At 49.5% G+C, this 22,169-nt stretch overlaps 1 protein-coding gene across 2 annotated transcripts in view; it reads right to left on the bottom strand.

Annotated features, from left to right (window-relative positions):
* CCDC3 (coiled-coil domain containing 3) overlaps window positions 1-22,169 on the bottom strand; it is a 69,881-nt gene that overhangs the window by 34,840 nt on the left and 12,872 nt on the right. The window lies entirely within an intron of this gene.

Below are 22,169 nucleotides of genomic sequence, written 5' to 3'. Positions count from 1 at the left end.
TCTCCAAAGCACCCACAGGAAGCCAACAAGCAGTATACTTTTAAGAGAAAGAGACAGTCCACCTAAAAAGGTCACCAGGCTGTTCTGCCCAAGGGGCTGTTTGAATTAAAACTAGGGACACCACCCTGCTGGAATGGAAAGCAAGAGTCCAAAGGAAGGAATTCGTCTGCCAGATTCTAGCTGTTGCAACCAAGGTCAGTTCAAGTGCAAAGTGCAGAACGAGGTTGTCCACTAATACAAACAACACGAAACGCATTCACACGCTGGGATGGGTGAACCCTAAAAAAGATTTGATTTGTATTTGATTGTCATTTTCTCTCCTAATCCTGGATTTTCCGACTAAATCTCCTGTATGCCATTAGAATAGAGAAGACAAACATTTCCCACCTCCTCTCCCATGTCAGAAACCCGTAAAGGACTTCACACCACACAAGCTCAGACCTGTGGGTTTGTCCAAACAAAGGTGCCGTGACATGATCGTTTATTCAGTGCTGACAGCGTGCAACCTTCTCCGAGGAAGGTGAGGCAGGTGGCTTCTCCCTGACACACGTGACTCCATTTCACGCCCAACTGGAGTTATTCTGACAGGTCAGCCCATGTCATCTCGGGGGACAAAGTGTGCAGAGATAGGGGGTGCCTGGCTGGGTTTTTCTTGATGATACCAAGGCTCAATTTGGGCACGGCGGCCAGGGTTCTAACAGGCCAAGTAGAAGTTGAAACAATCCATCCACAAGTATTTAGTAAAGCACCGTGAGATGAAAGGAAGTTTAAAACCCATTGAAGGAATGGTCCATTTACCGTGTTTCCCCAAAAATAAGACCTACCCATAAAATAAGCCCTGGCACAATTTCTAGGCATTTGCACAATAGAAGCCCTACCCCGAAAATAAGCCCTAGTGATGGGCATGGCTGTGCAGCACATCTGCACAACCCACGCATTTCGTTGTGGAGCGGTAAAAAAGACGAGCAGCCCTTCTCATCTGCCCCATCATGACAGCTATTGTCCCAGAGGTGACTGGATAGGTGCGGGCAGCCCCACCAACAAGGTCGGCTTCCCCTGTCAGGTCCCGGCCATCCTGTGCGTGCTGCAAGCTGAGGCTTTGAGGGGAAAATCACACATCCCCTGAAAATAAGCCCTAGGGAGTCTTCTTGAGGAAAAATAAATATAAGACCCAGTCTTATTTTAGGAGAAACACAGTAGTACAATGGTTCATAATCTGGAGGGGGCGACGCAGTAGCAGTGGCCTGTGAAATCCACTGAGCGGATCTCTACCAGCATTTGTAAATAAAGCAGGCTAGAGTAGGAAGTAGTGGGCACCACTTTGGGAATTTTGTGACACTTTGGCTTATAAAATAGTCTTCTGGCTGGGCATGGTGGCTCACACCTGTAATCCCAGCACGTTGGGAGGCTGAGGCAGGAGGCTTGCCTAAGGCCAGGAGTTAAGAGACCAGACCAGGAAACATAGCGAGACCCCATCTCTGCAAAAAATAATTTTTAAAAAGTTAACCAGGTATGGTGGCATGTGCCCCCATAGTCCCAGCTACTCGGGAGGCTGAGGCAGGAGGATCGCTTGAGCCCAGGAGTTGGAGGTTGCAGTGAGCTATGATGACGCCACTACACTCTAGCCTGTGCAACACAGCAAGACTTTTGTCTCAAAAAATTAATTCAAAATCAACAAAAGATTTTCTTTTGTATGAGCCACAGCCAAAAATGTCTGGAAGCCACTGATTCAATACAAGACGGTTTATGTTCTCATGGTAACTCTTCCTCCTGTCTCTGAGCATTCGCCTTCCGTGGAACTCAGCTCCTATGTGCAATGTGTCTGAGTCATGCTCAGGCTGTTTTCATCAAAAGTGGCCACAATCACACCCTCTGGACCAATAAAAAAACAGAAGTGCAACATGGAAACCACTTTTTGTGGCCACACAGTATAGAGCCAGAATGATCGTGCCCCTCCCCCAAAAATCAGGTACGACCAAAAGATGGGCTCTGGTGGCTCTCCCCAAACCTTCTATGTCGCCAGGAGGCCACGGCTGCCCAGTGGGCACCAGGTTCTGTTACATTCACCGCTCCATCCTCAGTCTCTAGAATAGTCTCCAGCACAAGGCAGGCCCCTCAATAAAAGATCCGTTGAATGAATAATCTGATGAAGGAATGAATTAGGACAATCTTCAAACTCAAAAACAATTACTCATGGACAGGGACAATGTACTCTACACCCTATAAAGAAACCATGTTTCAGCCAGGCGCAGTGGTTCACGCCTGTAATCCTAGCACTCTGGGAGGCCAAGGCAGGAGGATCATTTGAGCTCAGGAGTTTGAGACCAGGCTGAGCAAGAGCGAGGTCCTGTCTCTACTAAAAAAAAAAAAAAAAAATAGAAATTAGCTGGACAACTAAAAATATATAGAAAAAATTAGCCAGGCATGATGGTGCATGCCCGTAGTCCCAGCTACTCAGGAGGCTGAGGCAGGAGGATCGCTTGAGCCCAGGAGTTGGAGGTTGCTGTGAGCTGGGCTGACACCATGCCACTCTAGCCCGGGCAACAGAGTGAGACTCTGTCTCAAAGAGAAAAATAAAAAGAAACCATGTATCACTGAGGGGCAATAAACATATTCAGCTAGACTTGGAGAACTGGTTACAAACAGAACCAAGACAACATTTCTCTCCAGCTTGAGAGGTTTTGATGACATCCCGTCATCTAGAATAAACACTAGGCTGGCCCGTGATGTCTCTGCACGTCTAAGTGCCCATCTCCCTTCCTGGTGGCACCTTTTTCTTCCTTCTCACCCTGTTTTGAATGTCATTCTTTGGCAGTGATAAACACATTCCAATTTTCCAAATGCACGTGGCTATTTTATGGCTTGGTGACTGACACTGCGCGTTCAGGGTTCTCTGCCTGGGACGCCAGAGATTTATCACCACCCTCCTTAAGCCCCAGGCCGGCTGTGTACCCCACTCCAAGCCCTTCCTGACCCCATGTCCTGAACCCCAACCTCTGCAGAGTTTAAACCAAGTTCTCATCCGTGTTGCGGCCCCTGCTGTGTTTCTATCATCCCGTTGCAACTTGGTGACATGTTTTACTCCCCCCCCCCGCCCCCGCCCCACTGGGTGCTGAGCCTGTGGGGGCCATGGCTGATCTCGTACAACACACATTTATTGCAGGTAGGAATGAATGCGCGATCCCGTCAGTGCTCTTGGACCCCTTTGCCCACCTTAGCCCATCTCATTGCGCCCCCTACACCGTATCTATAGGGATGTAGCGAAGAAAAGTAAACAAAAGGATTAAGATACAGACACACAAGATATAGGTATGATTGGAAGCTAAAGGAAAACAGGAGGTCCGTGGTTGGCCAAGCATAGCATGGACTCAGTATTAGTCTACTTATTATTAATACTAATTAATATTAGTACTAATACTTAGCTTATGCCCAAGCAGTAGACTAATACTGTTGCAACACAGGCAGGAAAACTCCACCCTCAGTCTCCCTGCTGCCTGTCGGAGGGGCAGGGGGTGGAGGGGAAGGGGTGGGGGGCAGGGAAGGGGCAGGGGAGGGGGAGGGGAAGAGGGGAGGGGGAGATCCTTCAGCTTTCCCAGGTGGAGCTGAGACTTCGGAAGAGCCACCAGGAGCTCCAAGACACTTGCCTCCAGGGAACACTCAGATGCCTTGGTCTCTAAGGACCTTTTATGTGGGGAAAAAGATATAGCGGAAGTCTCTGGAAGGGTCTAGAACAGCCATCGGCAAGCTTTGCCAGGAAAGGGCCAGACAGTAGGTGTTCCTGCTTTCTGGGCCATCAGTCTCTGTCCCGACCCCTCGAGTCTCTGCCTACAGCACAGAAGCAGCCACACGCGATCAGCACGCGACCGAGCAAGGCTGCGAGCCAGCACACACTCTGCGCACACTGAAAGCTGCATTTCAGGCCTTTCCATGCAAAAATTCCTTTCATTTATTTTTAGCCATTTAAAAACCTAAAGGCTACACTTAGCTCGGGGGCCAGCCAAAAACAGGCCACAGGGCCAGCTGTAAGCCACTCACCAGCCGTGGCCCTGGGGCCCTACCGTGCCGGCCTCTCTCTAGTGGAGAAGTCACGCCATGCAATGTCTGAAAGCCTTCACTCAGCAAATAAATGCTCTGCTATGAACAGTTTACCTGGAACGCCCATTATCTGACCGATTCTAAATTACTTCTAGAATTTGGATATTTTAAATCCAAATGCACACAATGTTCATAAAGACTTTATTCATATTTGGCCGGGCGCGGTGGCTCACGCCTGGAATGCTAGCACTCTGGGAGGCCGAGGCGGGAGGATCACTCAAGGTCAGGAGTTCGAAACCAGCCTGAGCAAAAGCAAGACCCCGTCTCTACTAAAAATAGAAAGAAATCGGCCAACTAAAAATATATAGGAAAAATTAGCCAGGCATCGTGGTACATGCCTGTAGTCCCAGCTACTCGGGAGGCTGAGGCAGGAGGATTGCTTGAGCCCAGGAGTTTGAGGTTGCTGTGAGCTAGGCTGATGCCACGGCACTCTAGCCCGGGCAACAGAGTGAGACTCTGTCTCAAAAAACCCAAAACAAAACAAACAAAAAACCCACTTTATTCAAAGAAGACGATTTTTTTTAATTATTAATAATTTTTCTTTGTTCTTTTTTTTTTCCCTACGGCTTCCCAAGGAACATCGAAGATAAAGAAGACAATTCTGATCTTGATGGAAGCTGATTTCCTTTCCATGACATGTGGTTTATTGAATGGGACAGAACATATACGGTTTAATATAATATATAAACCCAGTTATCATCCAGCGATCCCAAGTGACTTATCCACGAAAGCAGCATACAAGGGACCCGCAGTGTCACGGTGCACGTGACACCCACGAGACTGCCACCACAGCCCTGCAGACACCCAGGACCCTCTGCTGCTCCGTGTTCAGCGCGTGCACTGGCCCGCCTGGACGTCACCCGCTGTCACTCACGGCCAAGCGTTTCACACAGTCGCCACACGCCACTCACAAGAGCAAACTGTGCTTCAAAGTTTTTGTGATGAGTAATCCTTTATTTTTATAAAATGTTTAGAATGATTCTGCCGGTCGGGTGTGCCTGGCATTTAGACTCCTTGGTACAGCCAGCGGCGTGACGAATCACGCAGAACTGTTTACTTCCATTTCCTTGAAGATTCACTATAAGATTCCTTTAAAGCCCAAGCTCTCCCGAGGCCAATGGGACGTGATTTTGTCACCTTTGCAAGGGTGACCTGTAGGATTTTTGCGTAAGAAAATCCTACTGTTTGTTCTCCAGTTAGGAATCTTATTCCTCATTATTACTCCAACTCTTCAGGTTGGGATTCCTGTCTGAAAACCTCACCTTTCTCAGGCAAATTCAAGGTCATTTCCAGGCCTGCCCATGGCTTTGACCCGGCAAAGTGTCAAGAGTAAAGAGAGGGGACAGGTTCAACGTGGGCCCCTCGGATCGCCTGGTTTGTAACTAAGCCCTAGATTCAATAACGTCATCCTCGTTTCAGTGATGGGTGACCCCCGCACTGCTGTTCTGCCAGACACCAACCCCAAAGGAAAAAAAAAAAAGGAAAACTTTCTTATCCCATCATTCTGTGCCTTTCGAAATACGCCAGACTATCCCTAAAGCAAGTAAGCAAGTCTGTCCTTCAGACCCACCTTCCTCTCTCTGGCCTCCCTGAGGAGGAGTGTGGTCCAGCTGAGGTTAAGGGCCCTCTCCCCATCACCCCTGGGGAGTCGGCACTCGGGGACCCAGTGCTGGACCCAGCGGCCACTCCCTGTCCCCTTCTACTTCCTGCCCACAGAGCCTTCACTTTGTGCTCAGGGAAGAGCCCCTTCCCCACCTGCAGTCCACGGCTAGACTGTGCGCTAATAACAAAAGTTCTATTTCTTCTGCCTGGACTTCTGGTGGCTTGGTTTTATCACAGGCAGGTCATGCAACTCTGGCCCAAGCCAAGTGACAAAGACTCTCTCCTTGACCAAAGTAGTCCAGCTCCCGTGAGCTCTTCTCGTGACTAGGCCTCAACCTTGGCCTGTGAAACTACAACTGTCAACACGAATGATTTCCCCCCACACACACTCTTAAACTCTAACGTGGCTCCTAGCAGCCTAATGTCATGTCCCTGGAATGGCCACACCTCCCATGAGTTCTGTCTGAAAAATCTCAAGGCTTCCAAAAGAATTGGCCATTTTTCTTGATGGGTCCCTGGCCTCCCTTTTCAAAAGGCATTAAAAAAAGAAACCCACTTGACAATTAGAAATCCTCTCTCTGTTCCTTAGAGATGTGTGTGTATCCCCTGCAACTGGGGATGGTCCCACCACCTCTGGGCAGGGTGGGAGCCCAGCTTCCGTACGCTCCAGTGAGCAAAGACAGAGGGCCTGACCATTAGTGCCCGTGTTTTTGTAACCTGCCGCTTCCTGACTCGCTCAGACTCCTGCACGTTCCCCTCATCCAACCTTTAAAGTGCCCGGGGAGTTTTAAGCCTGCAGCCGAGCCCTGTCCTACGCTGAAGTCTCTCTCCTCTGCTGCAGTAGCACAGAATGAAACGTGTCTTTACCAACTGGAGCTCACGTCTAGCTTTGCCTTTTTTTTTTTTTTAGATAAGAGTCTCGCTCTGTTGCCCAGACTAGAGTGCTGTGGCGTCAGCCTAGCTCACAGCAACCTCAAACTCCTGGGCTCAAGCGATCCTCCTGCCTCAGCCTCCTGAGTAGCTGGGACTACAGGCATGCGCCACCATGCCCGGCTAATTTTTACTATATATATTTTTAGTTGGCCAATTAATTTCTTTCTATTTTTAGTAGAGACAGGATCTCGCTCTTCTGCTCAGGCTGGTTTTGAACTCCTGACCTTGAGCCATCCTCCCACCTCGGCTTCCCAGAGTGCCAGGATGACAGGCATGAGCCACCGCACCCGGCCTCGCTTTGCTTCTTAACAGAAACGTAAGTGCATGTCTGCAAAAGAGTTCATAGTAGAAGGTTTTCTCTGTGATTTAAAATAAAACAAACAAGGAAATAACCCAGCAAGCCAAGACCGTGAACAAAACTGGGGGAGAAGCTTCCATTTGGGATAAAGCAACCACGGGAGGTGGCAAGTTCTACTGCTGCAGCCTCGCACCATCGGGGCACAAACGCCAGGGCCAGGCCAGCAGCTGTGGCCACTGGAACCCAGACGGCCAGAGCCACTGAGGATACTGAGTGACCAGTCCCAGGCCCACACCACCTGGGCTTCCTGTTACAGGAGCCTGATAAACCCTTCTCCCGTTCAAGCTGCATTGGGTGTGGTCTTGAAGCCACAATATCTAATTAGACCCTCGCCATTAGATTACAACTGCCCCTGTCCCCTGTAGACCCCTGCATCCTCGCTGATTCACCCTGTAAGGTACAGACCTGAGCAGAGGATGCAGCAAAAAACCAGCCTGCAGAGCCATGCTGGTCTCGACTCGACGGTAGCGGGCACGAACTGAGCCCAGAACTTCAGCGGAGAAACAGAGATCTATTTATTCGTCTACATAGTTGACCAGGCCAAGCCCAATCCTAGATTCTGGCAGAGCTACAGGCAGGGATGCCACCTCCAAGGCCCTTCTCTGCTCTGCTCTACTTTTCCCAGCTGTCAACATCACCCTTGGCAGATGCACCCCACGTCGTACTGAATTTGTCACCACCAGGGCAGGGCTTGCACTCCTCAGCGTGCAGAGCCCCAAGGGAACAGAGTGCCTCTCTCCCTGCCCTATATTATAGTTCCAGCAAAGTCTCACAGGCCTAGCTTAGGTCTCCATCCATTTCCTTTTTTGGGGGGGGGTGGGAAAGAGAAAGGGTCACACTCTGTTCACCCAAGCTGGCATCATCATAGCTCACTGCAACCTGTAACTCCTGGGTTCAAGTGATCCTCCTGCCTCAGTTTCCCCAAAGCTCTAGGATTATAGGTGTGAGCCACCATTGTACCTGGCCCCTGCCCGTTTTTTAACCCCTCGCCATGGCCTGGGGACAGGAGAAGTTCCAATTAGCCGGGCCTAGATCGTAGAGATGTGATCAACCCGGTGGGAAAGAGAGGCCAAAGAAAAGTTGGGGTGCCACTGCCAAAAGCCAGAGGCAGGCAGAAGCAGCAGGTGTCGCCAAGTTGGGGAACAAAGGGCCTAGATCTTAGACCCTCGCCATTAGATTGCAACTGCCCTTGTCCCCTGTAGACCAGAGGTGGCCGTGGCCCCCACCTCCCCACTCTCGCCCTTTCACAAGCCATGAAGTTTAGGGATAGCCTCATTGTTCCCTAGCTCAGCACCTGGCTTATAACAGACACCCGGCAAACACGGATCACCCGAACGTTCTTCCATTTGTGTTGTCAAGGTCAGGGTGAGCCCAGGATCGGCGCATAGCAACCGTCGTTAAGGACACAGCAGCGCCAAAGGACAGCACGGAACCTCACCAACCATCTACTCCAAACGCCTCCACTTACAGTCCAACGACCAGAGGTCCAGGGAGGGGGCGAGTGGCGTGGCCCCAACCTCACAGCTGGATAGCCCAGCGCTCAACCATTGCGTCCCAAAGAAGATTACGGTTTTCTCTCCTTTCTTAAGGGTTTCCTCGGCATAACTGTCCCATCCTCGAGGGCAAAAGCAATGAAAAGCAGAGACACACCGGCCAGGCATGGTGGCTCATGCCCGTAATCCTAGCACTCTGGGAGGCCAAGGCAGGAGGATTCGCTCGAGGTCAGGAGTTCGAAACCAGCCTGAGCAAGAGCGAGACCCCGTCTCTTAAAAATAGAAAGAAATTAATTGGCCAACTAATATATATAGAAAAAACTAGCCGGGCATGGTGGCGCATGCCTGTAGTCCCAGCTACTCGGGAGGCTGAGGCAGGAGGATTGCTTGAGCCCAGGAGTTTGAGGTTGCTGTGAGCTAGGCTGACGCCACGGCACTCTAGCCCAGGCAACAGAGTGAGACTCTGTCTCAAAAAAATAAAATAAAATAAAAAGGCAGAGAGACAAACTTCTGAATATCCTTTGGGATTATTTTAGTGTTTCCTTTGTGCATGTCTGGGAAGAGGTGGGAGAAGAGGAGCCAGAGCGACAAAGACAGAGGTGGGACAGATCACCAGGACCCAGAGAGGCGTGTCTTGGATGGAAATTCCCATCCGTTGGGTTCAAGGTTTATCTGTACACTGGCCACAGAAGGCAGCCGCCAAGCAGGAAGATTTGTAACCTGACGTTCCAGCCCTCAGCTTGTCGAACAAACAGACCGAAGCCCCGAGACACTGGACCTGCCCCGGGTACTTTTGTCCCCTGCTCAAGCCGCTTTGCCACCACCATGACAGGTCACGCGCAGGCAAAGCGCGGATGTGGCAGGGTGTGGCAGAGCGAGGCCTGCAGCGGGGACGGGCGAGGAACATGGAAAATGGCCAGAGGGCCCCGAGGACTCCAGGCTGCACAACCCCTACTAGAACCAAAGGCTGGGACAAGCCAGCACAGACTCAGGATGACGCGGCCACCCGGGCGTCAACTGCCAGATCACGAGCTGGGGATGGTGCCCGGACGCTCAGAACCATGACAGAGCCCAATCATGACAGAGCCAGGCGGGATGGCACTCGGGGAATGGTCCTGCAGATGCTAGAGCAGTCCGCACAGGCACCGGGAGTCACTGTGCAGTGACCTCCAGGCTCTCCTATCTTTCCGGTCTGGGTTGGTATAGTCTCAGGATACCACGTCTCAGTGGGAGGGCACGCAGGCACGAGGCAGAGAAAAGTCTAGAAATGCACCTGCCCTGCCTGTAGCAACCTGCGTGGCCCCTGAGGGCTGGGCAGGCAACACGCCCATCAGAACCAGCTCTGGACGGTGCCCTGGGAGCCCAAGCTCACTTGCGGCCCGTCTCGGTGGCTTCACAAATGGCCTAACCCCAGCATGTCCCCGTTTCCTCATCCGTGAAATGGGGGCAAAGAACAGTGTGCACCTTACGGGGTTGCTGTGAAAATCTAGGGTCCCCCCAGGCCTCCCAAGTAACCGCTACCTACTAAATCCGCTCTTCCCAAGAATGTGTCAGGCAAGAAACAAGCAGGTGGGTCAACTCCTTGCTGAAGACCAGTATTTATTTCCTTTAAAGCCAAATAATAATGGGTCTAAGTAGCATTAAAAGTGGAAAAAGGAAAAAAAAAAAAAAAGAAAAAAGCTTCCATCAGTCTTAAATTATCCTAGCCACAGTCTATGCAACAAGGCTATTTATAGAAATGGTCATCATGAGCCTTTGAAATGGATTTTGGCATAAACAGTTTGGAGTGCGGTTTTTTTTTGTTTTGTTTTTTTTTTTAGCCTGTGGCTTCTTTCCCAAGGCCCTGGGACCACTGGATAAATGTACCCGAGCTCCCTGGGCATGTTTGCTCATGAGCCTAGAGCAACTCAAGGCAGCTGCTGCGTCTACAAGGCTGATCTTCAAAGGAAAGCTTTGCATGAGGAAGTTAATGCAGCTTAAGCTCATCTCATGGTGGAAACAGAAAGAATCTCCCCGCCCTAAGCAATCAGATGAAATCAGCACAATTTCCACTTCAACCCTCTTCTTGGTGACCCAGGTTTATACTCATCAACCCCTCGTGAGTCTTCCGAATAGCAAGCTGCAGTCTGAACATAAAGGAAAATACTCCAGAAATATAGGAAAACACCCCTTTGACCCATTTTGGAAGGGTATGCGTGGGAGGAAATGTTATCAGGATTATCGTCAGGAAAATTATCAGGAAACCTCTGATAAAGGAAGAAATGATGACTGGGACTTGTATTCGCTAAATGTCAAACCGGATAGATTGGCAGACATCAAATTTTATGAGATTGATTATAAATAATGGAAAGTTTCTGAGAAGACAAAGTAAAATTTGATAAAAAGCCAAGAACAGTAAAAACAGAAACTGCTATTTTCACGCCAGAATAAGAGCTCCAAATTTTTACCCTGCCTTCTTTGGCTTCCCTGAAGTGAAAGGATTTGATATGACAAATTCTACTGTCAGACAGACCCTATCCCTTTAAAGTACTTTGCTTTGCATTCAAGGAAAATGCATAGGCCGGGTGCAGTGGCTCACGCCTGTAATCCTAGCACTCTGGGAGGCCGAGACGGGAGGATTGCTTGAGCTCAGGAGTTCGAGACCAGCCTGAGCAAGAGCGAGACCCCGTCTCTACCAAAAGTAGAAAGAGAAATTAGCTGGACAACTAAAAATAGAGAGAGAGAAAAAAGAAATTAGCCGGGCATGGTGGCGCATGCCTGTAGTCCCAGCTACTCGGGAGGCTGAGGCAGGAGGATCGCTTGAGCCCAGGGGTTTGAGGTTGCTCTGAATTAGGCTGACGCCACGGCACTCTAGTCTGGGCAACACAGTGAGACTCTGTCTCAAAAAAAAAAAAAAAAGAAAGAAAGAAAAATACATAGCAATCAGCAAACACCCCCCCCCCCAATCTCTTCAAGGCTACAAGAGTAAAACTGGATGCATTAACCTGAAATGGGCTTTTGGGCTTTTCCATGTAAAACTGCTGTTTCCCCCTTTTTTCTTTTAAAGACACAAACTGTACTTTTATAGTTGTCACTGACAAGTTTAAATGTCATATCAAGTGGTCAAAACTAAAAGCTAAGTCCCAAATGACATAAAATGCCATCATATATAATAGGCACTTTAAGTCAGACAGTATGAAAAATAAAAAAAAACACTTAAAATTATTCAGGAAAGTTATTCTTGACTGATGTATCAAACAGACTAGGAAGAATATTTGTAGATCTGTAGATACAGCTAAAAGCTTAGGAAGCCTATTTTCTTCTTTTCCTCTTTTTGGTGAGGATTCTGAGAGCTTTTATATGGTTTCTTCCCAGCGTTACATGTGTGTTTTTCATAAAGAGATATTTACATTGACATACTTTTATCCACAACGCACCATTTTCCACCTCCATTCTTCTCACACCAAAAATAATGAAATCTAAGATTTTTTTTATTTGATTAAGAGGCCTCGGCTGCTTTAAAAATACTTCTGCAGTGAAACACCACTTTCAACTAGTGAAAGAAAATAGCTGTGGGAAAACCCCGGAGGCTGGCTTTTATTACCTCGTTGGGCAATTGTATTTTTCCTTTCTTTAGAAGGCTGGTCTAACTCCTCCCAATATAACATCCTATGGAAAACTTATCAAAGCCATCTATTAATTCCAATAATACTAATGAACACATATATAGTACTTCCCATTTCTTAGGCACTGTTTGAAGAGTTTTATGTATACTAACTGATTAAATCATATGTTCTGTCATCTATTCCTCATAATAATCTGACAGGGTTCCTTATGTTGGGTGCTTAAGTCCTTCATCCCTTCCTATTGAACCCCAGAGTTTTGTTCAATTCCACCCTTTTTCACAAGGCTGTTACTCCAGGATGGGCTATCCCAAGAGGTGGGTCCTTATTGGTCTAAACTAATTAAAGAGACCCTCTAGGTACAGACAGGTGACATATGTGAAAAATAGCCTGCTGGTTGTAGGGAGGGAGAAGTTGTCTATGAGAACAACATTGTTTCTTAAGAAAAGTCACATACAGGAGGAGAGAATGTCTTCGGATCCTGTTAGGTCTAGAGTTGATGCCTGGAACTGCTGCAGCCTTTTTGCAACCATGAGGGAAGGCAGCCTGAGGACAAAGTAGCACAGAGAGAAAAATGCCAAGCACATCTCCAAGAGGGGACCCTAAGCCATGACTATCCTGTGTGTAGAGCCACTGTAGCTTTTGCTTTCTCACCTCACGTGATGATGTGTTTCCTCACTATGTTAAATTGAGTCCAGATTTCTCTTACTTGCAGCCAAAGGCATCCTTAACCATAGGATCAGCTCTACTTTACAGATGAAGAGACTAAGAGGGCAAGTGACTTACCTAAAATCACACCGCTAGTAAATGTACTAAAGACCGTGCAGGCATTAGGGACTAAAACTTGCACATAAAATTAAAAAGGAATATGAAGAAGTTCATGTCAAACCACCCTAAAATATGCTACTTTGGTATATTGACTATTTTTGAGTTGGAGGCACTTGAAAAACAAGATGTTTTCTGGAAAGACAGAGCCTCCAAAAGAAACTCAATTGTTATCAACCCCTTCCCCCAGGAGTTTCAGCAACCAGGGAAAATTAACTCTTATCACAGGCGAAGAAACAAAGTTGACGCCACGCCCAGACAGCCTTTGTCACGGGTTGTCATCTATTCTTCCAAGGGCCCATTCAACTTTCCCCCAAATCATTTACTCTCCCCTATAAAAAGGGTACGTAAGCTTCCGGATCTCACTGTTGTCTGGGGTATGCGTTTTTTCTCCTGTGCTGCCCCTGTGCAAATAAATATGTATACATTTTCTCCTGTTAATCTACTGTCAGTTTATTTCATAGATCCAGTTATTGAACCTCAGAGATTAGAGGGAACATCTTTTCCCAGTCCCCTACAAGTGCTAAGTGAAGGAGTTCCAAACACCAATGTTTGATAAATTATATGTACATGTACTGTCATAAACACAGACACACACACATCCCATTAATCTTGAAATTATGGTTAACAAGTTCATCGACTAGAGTTCAATGTAAATTTCTGATTCCTAATCCTAAAGATTGTTAGATTTTGAGTGAGTGAAAGATTCCAGTTGTAAGTCACTCACAGTGTCACAAGACACGTAGAACAGCAAATATATCTTTTTTTAATTAAACTTTAATGGTTTTGACTGTAACAGTGCATCTTAGGAAAACCAAGTGATAAGCCATGACATTCCAAGTACAAACAAGGCCATCATTTGTTGTGAATTTTCTTTTTTTTTTTTTCTTTTTTGAGACAGAGTCTGTCACTCTGTTGCCCAGGCTAGAGTGCCGTGGTGTCAGCCTAGCTCGCAGCAACCTCCAACTCCTGGGCTCCAGCAATCCTCCTGCCTCAGCCTCCCGAGTAGCTGGCACTACAGGCATGCGCGCCACCATGCCCAGATAATTTTTTCTATATATTTTTAGCTGTCCAAGTAATGTCTATTTTTAGTAGAGACGAGGTCTCACTCTTGCTCAGGCTGGTCTCGAACTCCTGACCTTGAGTGATCCTCCCAGCCTGGCCTCCCAGAGTGCTAGGATTACAGGCGTGAGCCACCGCACCCAGCTGTTGTTAATTTTCAATGCTTTTCTCACATAATCACGAGTCATTAACTGTTGAACACCAGAATTTGAGTTTTTATCCATACAGAGACATCACACAGAACGGCTCACCCCTAAAGAGAAGGCTCACTATATACGCAGACTATAACATGGCATATGGAAAAGGTGTCTGCACCCAAGTGGGCAGTGAACAGGATTCGGGGTATAATTCGCTTTGGGGGATAAACCATGGAGTTCTATGAAAGTGAATACAGACTCCATTTTTAATGACCACAAACCATTAAGCATCATCCTACCCAGAAAGCGAATCCTCCAACCGAGGCATCTTACTTTGGTCGCCTTTGCAAGCCCTTCCCCAGATGTTCCCAGGATGGCCCCCACTGAATGTCATAGGTCTGTGGACAACAAGCATGTTGGCAGTAAATAGGTTGCACCGAATTCAAAGCCAACAGCATCAGCTCTAGTTCCTCATCCTCGGGTGCTGAGCTACTCTAAATCGCATCGTCTGTTGGGGAGAATCTTCTATCCTCAGCCCTCTACTTTCGTGCAGAGGGTTTTCCATTGGGAATATATTTCCTGGCCTCTCCCCTGCCCCTCACACACACACCCCTGCAAACAGGAGCAAATAGTGATTGTCTCCAAGCATGCCTAGCTCAGTCTAGTTCCCTCCCCTGCTCCTCTTGGGAGCAAGCTGACCACAGGGAGGTCCCAGTCTTGTCTTCTCATCAAAGCTAAAGATTTTAGAGCATCCGACCCCACAGGCACGGGCTATGGCTCTCCAAGGCCACCTGTGACCATCTGTGTGGGTAAATCCGTATCTAACCCCGAATCTGGGAAATAGCCCTCTTGCCTACAAATACCAGCCACGCTGTCCAACATCATCTTTTTTTTTTTAATTTCAGCATATGATGGGGGTACAAATTGTAAGGTTTCAAATAATGCCCTTGCCACCCCTTCCCCTCACAAGGCTGAGCTTCCAGCGTGACCATCCCCCAGAGGGTGCACATCTCACTCATTATGTATATATACACAGAAAGGCAGAGGCCATGGGTGTCAGCCACACCAGGTCCCCAGTGGCCTGCCACGCAGAGGACAGTGGCATTTCTTGCCACCAAGATAACCAACAGCCATGTCCACCGGGGAACCCCAGGGAGGGAGCACACAGAGGTGCACACCTCCCTGTCCCCACCCCTAAGCAGCCCCCACCTCTCCCAGGCCCGCACGCGCCTCACCCGTGGGGCCCGGGCCACCAGGCAGCGCCCACCCTCCAGCCCTGGGCTCGATGGCTGCATCGCGTCCACCCCCATCCCAGACACCAGAGCCACCACCAAAGAAGGCTGGGTCACACCCCCAGTGTGGGACACAAGGGGTGATGGACAGAGAACCCCAAACCACAAGACCCACCCTACTCCCCCCTCCCACCCGCCCAATACCCTATTACTGTAGTTCCTATGTGTCCACTTAGGTGCTGCTCAGTTAATACCAGTTTGCTGGTGAGTATATGTGGTGCTTGTTTTTCCATACTTGGGATACATCATGTTGATCAGTTACAGGAAAAAAGTAATCTTGGACTCGCTTAAATCAGAACTTGGGTGAGAAAGCCAGTAGCTATTTACTGGCTTCCCTAAAACCCCAACAGTTTCTAGAATAGAGAGGTGTAACCATGCCTTACGTTGGATAGTGCTTCATGGTGTTCAAAGCACTTTGTCACATCTCACCTCTTTGGGCCTCTTCCAGAGACCTGGAAGGAAAGCAAGGCTGGTCATCCCGGGGGTGACTGGCTTTTACTGGGGTCCCTGTCCCTGGAGAACTCAGCAGCCCTCCAAGGAGCTGAGTCAGCTGAGTGACTCGCCCAGGGCGGGGCAGGCTGTGAACCCCAGACCTCTCTCCACCGTCCCCCCACCAAGCAGTTGTGCCTTTCAAAAGCTGCCTCCACACCCCACGCAATGTGCTGACTTTTGTGCCATTTAATAAACAGCCTCATTTACTGGAAGCCCCAACTTTAATTTTTTCTGACTTCCGAGGCTTCAGCTGAGCAAAGAAGGTAAGTATTTCTTTTGTTATTTTAATGACTGATTTTTCATTCTTACGCTGGCTGTCTCTACCCACGCTTTCGAAAGTTCTTTAAAGTCACTCCGGAAGAGTGACATCACACCAAGATGGTGAAGTGGGAGCTACCAGCCTCGGTCCCCCACTGCGAACACAAAAACCTAAATATCAACAGCTGTTCACACACCAGCCAGGGCTCAAGGGCCCATTAAAGAATCTTCAGCAACACAAATAGAACAAAAGCAAAAAAGAGGCAACACCACATAGAAAGGACAGCTGGTGACACCAGCATACCCCGAACACCAGGGGGTGGTGAGGAGCAGGGAAGAAAGGCAGAGGCCATGGGTGTTGGCCACACCAGGTCCCCAGTGGCCTGCCACACAGAGGACAGTGGCATTTCTTGCCACCAAGGTAACCAACAGCCATTTCCACCTTGGAACCCGAGGGAAGGGGACACAAAAATGCAAACCCCCTGTCCCCACCCCTAAGCAGCCCCCACCTCTCCCAGCCCCGCACACGCCCCACCCGTGGGGCCCGGGCCACCAGGCAGCGCCCACCCTCCAGCCCTGGGCTCGGTGGCTGCATCGCGTCCACCCCCATCCCAGACACCAGTGCCACCGCCATAGAAGGCTGGGTCACACCCCCAGTGTGGGACACAAGGCGTGATGGACAGAGAACCCCAAACCACAAGACCCACGATGAGACATGCTGGCTAGGAAAGGCCTGCTGGGGCAGAGTGAGAAAAAGCTCATCCCAGGCGGAAGTCAGGGCCAGATGTGCAAACTTCCGTCTGAACTTTTCCATCGGCGAGGTGGGCTGCTGTCTGAACCCGGCCAAGCAGGGCGCTCGGGCTGTTCCACTCAAAGGCACAGTGCGGGCCAGAGGTCTCCCCTGTCCTGCTGGCAGGGACAGCCCCTGTTCCCGGCCTGTCTTTCTCTCCCAGCGTGTTTTCACAGTCGTTACTTCCACGAATAGAGGATGGGGCTGAGCGGGGTTCAGTGGGACATTTAAGTGACATCAATTATATGGGATTTGGAAATCATGCATGTGACCACCCTGGCCACCTGAACGCCACCTCCCACTGGCCTCTAAACGCAGGGGATGGGCGGGGCGGGGTGGAAAGGGAATTATTACCAGCAGGAACACGACGTGCTGGGAAGTACAGGGCGTGGGCCCAGCACTGGCCAAGTTCAAGTTCTAAGCCACCGTACAGCCGAGAGCTGAGCTCACACCCACCCAGGAAGACCCACTTTGGGCCACATCCTCCAGGCCAACACGCCACCCCCATCTTTCTAGAAGGAAAGAAGGGTGGGTGAGACAGTCAAGACGACAGTCAAGTTCTTCCTCCTGATAGATCCCCCTGGAATCCCAAAACAGGAATCGGGAGGGTGTGTTATAAAAGTTCTCCCTAGCAGCCCAGGAAAGCCCTGTGAACACCCAGGACTGATGTTTTGCTGGCCTCCTCCCTGTCCCAGGGGCCCAACCCTCAGCGTCCAAAATAAGGACACGCTCCTGCCAGCTCCTGAAATGGCAGGGAGCATCCCTATGAAGAGCAAGACTCGACTGTGCCAGGCGCACGGGAGACAGCTGGGCTGCCTGAATGTGTCGGAACCCAGGTGGGTGGGAGGGAGGGCAGGGGTAGGATGAACACAGCGGCATTAGTCCCAGCCATTCCCTCCCTCTCTTCCTGTAGTGATGGACACTTCTTGAAGCCAAAATCGAAGGTAGTGGGGGGCCAGGTGTGGTGGCTCATGCCTGCAATCTCAGCACTTTGGGAGGCTGAGGTGGGAGGATCACTTGAGGCCAGGGTTTGAGACCAGCCTGGGCAACATAGCAAGACCCCATCTCTACAAAATAAAAAAAAACTAAAAATAACTAGCTGGGGCCGGGTGTGGTGGCTCACGCCTGTAATCCTAGCACTCTGGGAGGGTGAGGCGGGCAGATTGCTCAAGGTCAGGAGTTCGAAACCAGTCTAAGTAAGAGCGAGATCCCGTCTCTACTATAAATTAATTTAAAAAAAGAAATTAATTGGCCAACTGATACATATAGAAAAAATTAGCCGGGCATGGTGGCGCATGCCTGTAGTCCCAGCTACTTGGGAGGCTGAGGCAGGAGGATTGCTTGAGCCCAGGAGTTTGAGGTTGCTGTTAGCTAGGCTGACGCCACGGCACTCACTCTAGCCTGGGCAACAAAGCAAGACTCTGTCTCAAAAAAATAAAATGAAATAACTAGCTGGGCACGGTGGTACACACCTGTAGACCCAGCTACTCAGAAGGCTGAGACAGGAGGATTGCTTCAGCCCACAAGTTCAAGGCTGCAGTAAGCTATGATGCCACTACTGCACTCTAAGCTTGGGCAACAGAGTGAGACCCTGTCTACAAACAAAAGGCAGGGAGGGGGTGGAAAGAGGGTGGAGTAGTAGGGAGAAAAAAAGGCAAAAGACAGAATAATCACAGAAATAGTGGGAGCCAATAGTTATCAAGTTCTTCCCATAAATGCATTCAGTGTATTAACATGAGTTAACAACACTGTGACGTAGGTTCTATTGCTATCCCATTTCTTTAAGATGAAGAATCTGACCCCACAGCTGGTATTAAGGTTCACATTCACGATGGGTGTTAGAAGGAGGCCTTCAGGACCCCAAGACCCAGTTAACTGTCACTCTGCCCAGTGGACGAGTAGAAGACGGCAGCATGTCTGGGTCGTGGCCTGCTGTGCTGAAAAGCCATAAGGAGATGCCACTTCATACCCATTAGGGTGCTACCGTGTTTCCCCGAAAATAAGACCTACCTATGAAATAAGCCCTACAGGATGTCTAAGCATTAGGGCGTAATAGAAGCCCTACCCCGAAAATAAGCCCTAGTGATGGGCGTGGCTGCGCAGCGCACCTGCACAACCCATGCATTTCCTTGCGGAGTGGGAAAAACGACGAGCAGCCCTTCTCATCTGCCCTGCCGTGACAGCTACTGTCCCAGAGGTGACAGGAAAGGTGTGAGCTGCCCCACCAACAAGGTCGGCTCCCCCTGTCGGGTCCCGGCCATCCTGTGCGTGCTGCAAGCTGAGGCTTTGAGGGGAAAATAACACATCCCCTGAAAATAAGCCCTAGGGTGTCTTCTTGAGGAAAAATAAATATAAGACCCGGTCTTATTTTTGGGGGAACAGGGTACTATGGAAAAAAAAAAAGGTGAGTAGGGGAAGTACTCACTTTTCTCAACTGCTGGGTCTCGTTGCCTACTACGAGATAGGTTTCCAACCTCTTATATCACTGCCTGATCCAGAGGGTTTTCTGGGAGCATTTGGTCTTTCAACATCTTGGATTCTCTTTTAATTTTTTTTCCCCCATACAGACAGAGTCTCACTCAGTCACCCAGGCTGGAATACAGTAGCCTGATCATAAGCTCACTGCAGCCTCCAATTCCTGGGCTCAAGGGATCCTCCTGCCTTGGCCTCCACAGGAGCTGGGACAACAGATGTACGCCACCATTCTGGCTAACCTTTTTATTTTTTGTAGAGACAGGGTCTCACTATGTTGCCCAGGTGGTCTCAAACTCCTGGCCTCAAGCCATCCTCCCACCTCAGCCTCCCAAAGTGCTGGGATTACAGGCGTGAGCCACTGCACCCGGCCTTGATGGGTCTTCTTACAGCACATGCACAAAATTCTTGAATCCCATCTATGGATGAAGGTTTGATGACCAGATTTGGACCTCCCCAGGGACATATTCCCCCAGTTTCATGATTGATAGTTACTATTTTTGACCACCTATTATGTAGCAAAGACTTGTAGTATCTGGTGTTTTATAAACATCGTCTCATGAAATCCTAACCCCTTTCGGGCAGGTATTGTCACACTTACCTCATATATCCTGTGACAAATGAAGACTCCGGGGTTCCCAAGGTTAAGGGACTTCCAAAGGTCAAACAGCCAGCAAAGCCAGGAGTCCAGTCCCTGCCTAACCAACTCTGCTCTGGTCGCTCTCCCGGGTTCTCTAGTTGGTGCCATTCCTAGGTTTAAGTTCATGCCGTGGGATTCGATCCCAGCACTCGCACATGCTTCCCAGGCCCCTGACCCAGCAAGACAGGGGCCACTCCCTCCACAAGGGGTCTTCCAGGCTCTGCCCATCTCAAAGGACTTGGTGGGGACCCCAAGTGGGGGACACCCCACACACACACCACCCCCAGGCTTCCCTACCACCCTCCAATGGAAACAAACCAACCTGGGCCCTAGTCCTCAGCCCAAGTTCTGAACAGGCAGGAACCTTCCAGAGTTCTGCTCAGCCCTAACTCCACATGCTGGGCATCAATTTGGCCTTATAAAGGAACACGAACATGGTGAGTTTCAGTAGCAGTTAAAGAGAAAGCAAATCCACCAACTCAATTCACCCCTGCTTGCTTTTCAACCATTGCAAGGATGGGCAAATCAAGATGGGACTGGTCCTCCCACGGACTCAGGACTCTTGAGCCTCCCTTTTGTGCAGGTGGCTCTGACCAGGCAGGTGCCCACCTGCTGGGAATTAGATGGGCAAGTCCTGTGAACAGTCATTCTTCTGCTACCGGCACCCACTGCCATACGAAGGGTCGCCCTGGAATTTGCTAGAAGAAATGTACACAGTGTGCACTTGACCAGCAACTTGTACAGAAAGGCCACAAAGCATTTCACGCTTACTGGGCTTTAACCAAGTCTGCAAGGGCGACAGAGCTAGGCCAACCCTGATTTGCAGGTGTAAGTTCTAACTTCCTCTGGGTTCAATGAGTTGAAATGAGCCAGGCTGGAAATGTATCGCACAGCCCAGCCATGACCCTGGGCCCCAAGACATGTCCTTCTACTTCTCCTACGACTGTCTTAAAGGCAGGAGATACAAATCCACGCATAGGTAAGATTTTTGGTGTTGGCCTTCTAAGCCCTGTGTCTCCCAGATCAGATCCAGACCCCAGAGCGACATGATCTCAATCAGCTCACACCCCTGCTCTCTGTGCCAGAAGCGGCGAAAGCCCAAGCCCGGCTGAGACTCAACGTCCCTGTGTCTCTAGACACGCCACCTTGGCCCTGTTTCCCTCCCATGGGGCGGGCGGGGGCAGCAGCAGTGAGGGAAGGGAGATGAGCTTGGAGCAGAATGAACAAAAGGGAGTAGGCTTTCTGGACCTGGTGGCTAAACATGGTACATGTTTTTACCACAATGACAAATACAAAGTTTGTCATCCTGTTGGTGATAATGCATGCACGCACACATTCATTCATTCATTCATTCATTCATTCATTCATTCACAGGGCATCTGCCAAGCAATGGCTACTGTGTGTTGGGCTCCAGAATACAGAAGTGAAGAAACGGTCCCTACTTTCCACGAGCACTTGGAACAACAGAGAAGTGAGCGGGTGTTGGGGGTGGCAGGGGTGGGGAGCGGGTGGCCAGGAATCTTGAGGCAGAGGACTCCCCCACACACGGTCGAATCCTCAGGGCAGGAATCCACAGCCACGAGGAGAGGTATTTACAGAATTTACTGTTCTCCATCTGATCCTTGAACCTACCTTACTCACGCTTTGACGACACAAGTCGATGCAAAACACACACGTGGACCTCTAACGTCGGCCCTGTGCACATGCAAAATAGTTTAACTCCTGCTGAAAATCCAGTAGGACGAGGGGAGGAGGAAGGAATCGGGAGAGCAGAGGGGATTCCTAGATGGGCACATGTCACCGTACATTTGTCCAAACCCACAGAACACGCACAGCACCAAGAGTGAACCTCATCACGAACTGCGGACTCAGGGTGACAATGTGTCAACTGTAGGTCCACAGACTGCAACACGTGTCACTCTGGTCAGGGACGTTCACCCAGGGGATGGCTGTGTCGTGTGGGGGCGGGGCAGGGTGGGTATATGGGAAACTATCTTCTGCTCAATTTTGCTGCGAACCTATTTAAAAAATAAAGTCTATTTTAAAAAATAAAAATAAAAACAACACCCCTGGATAATGGTATTGGCAGTTGTGGGCTTCCCAGTATGGTGTTCACCA

Source organism: Microcebus murinus, chromosome 25 (assembly GCF_040939455.1).
Source record: "Microcebus murinus isolate Inina chromosome 25, M.murinus_Inina_mat1.0, whole genome shotgun sequence".
NCBI lineage: Eukaryota > Metazoa > Chordata > Mammalia > Primates > Cheirogaleidae > Microcebus > Microcebus murinus.
The sequence above is the reverse complement of the archived record's forward strand: the minus strand, read 5'-3'. Positions and strand labels throughout refer to the sequence as shown.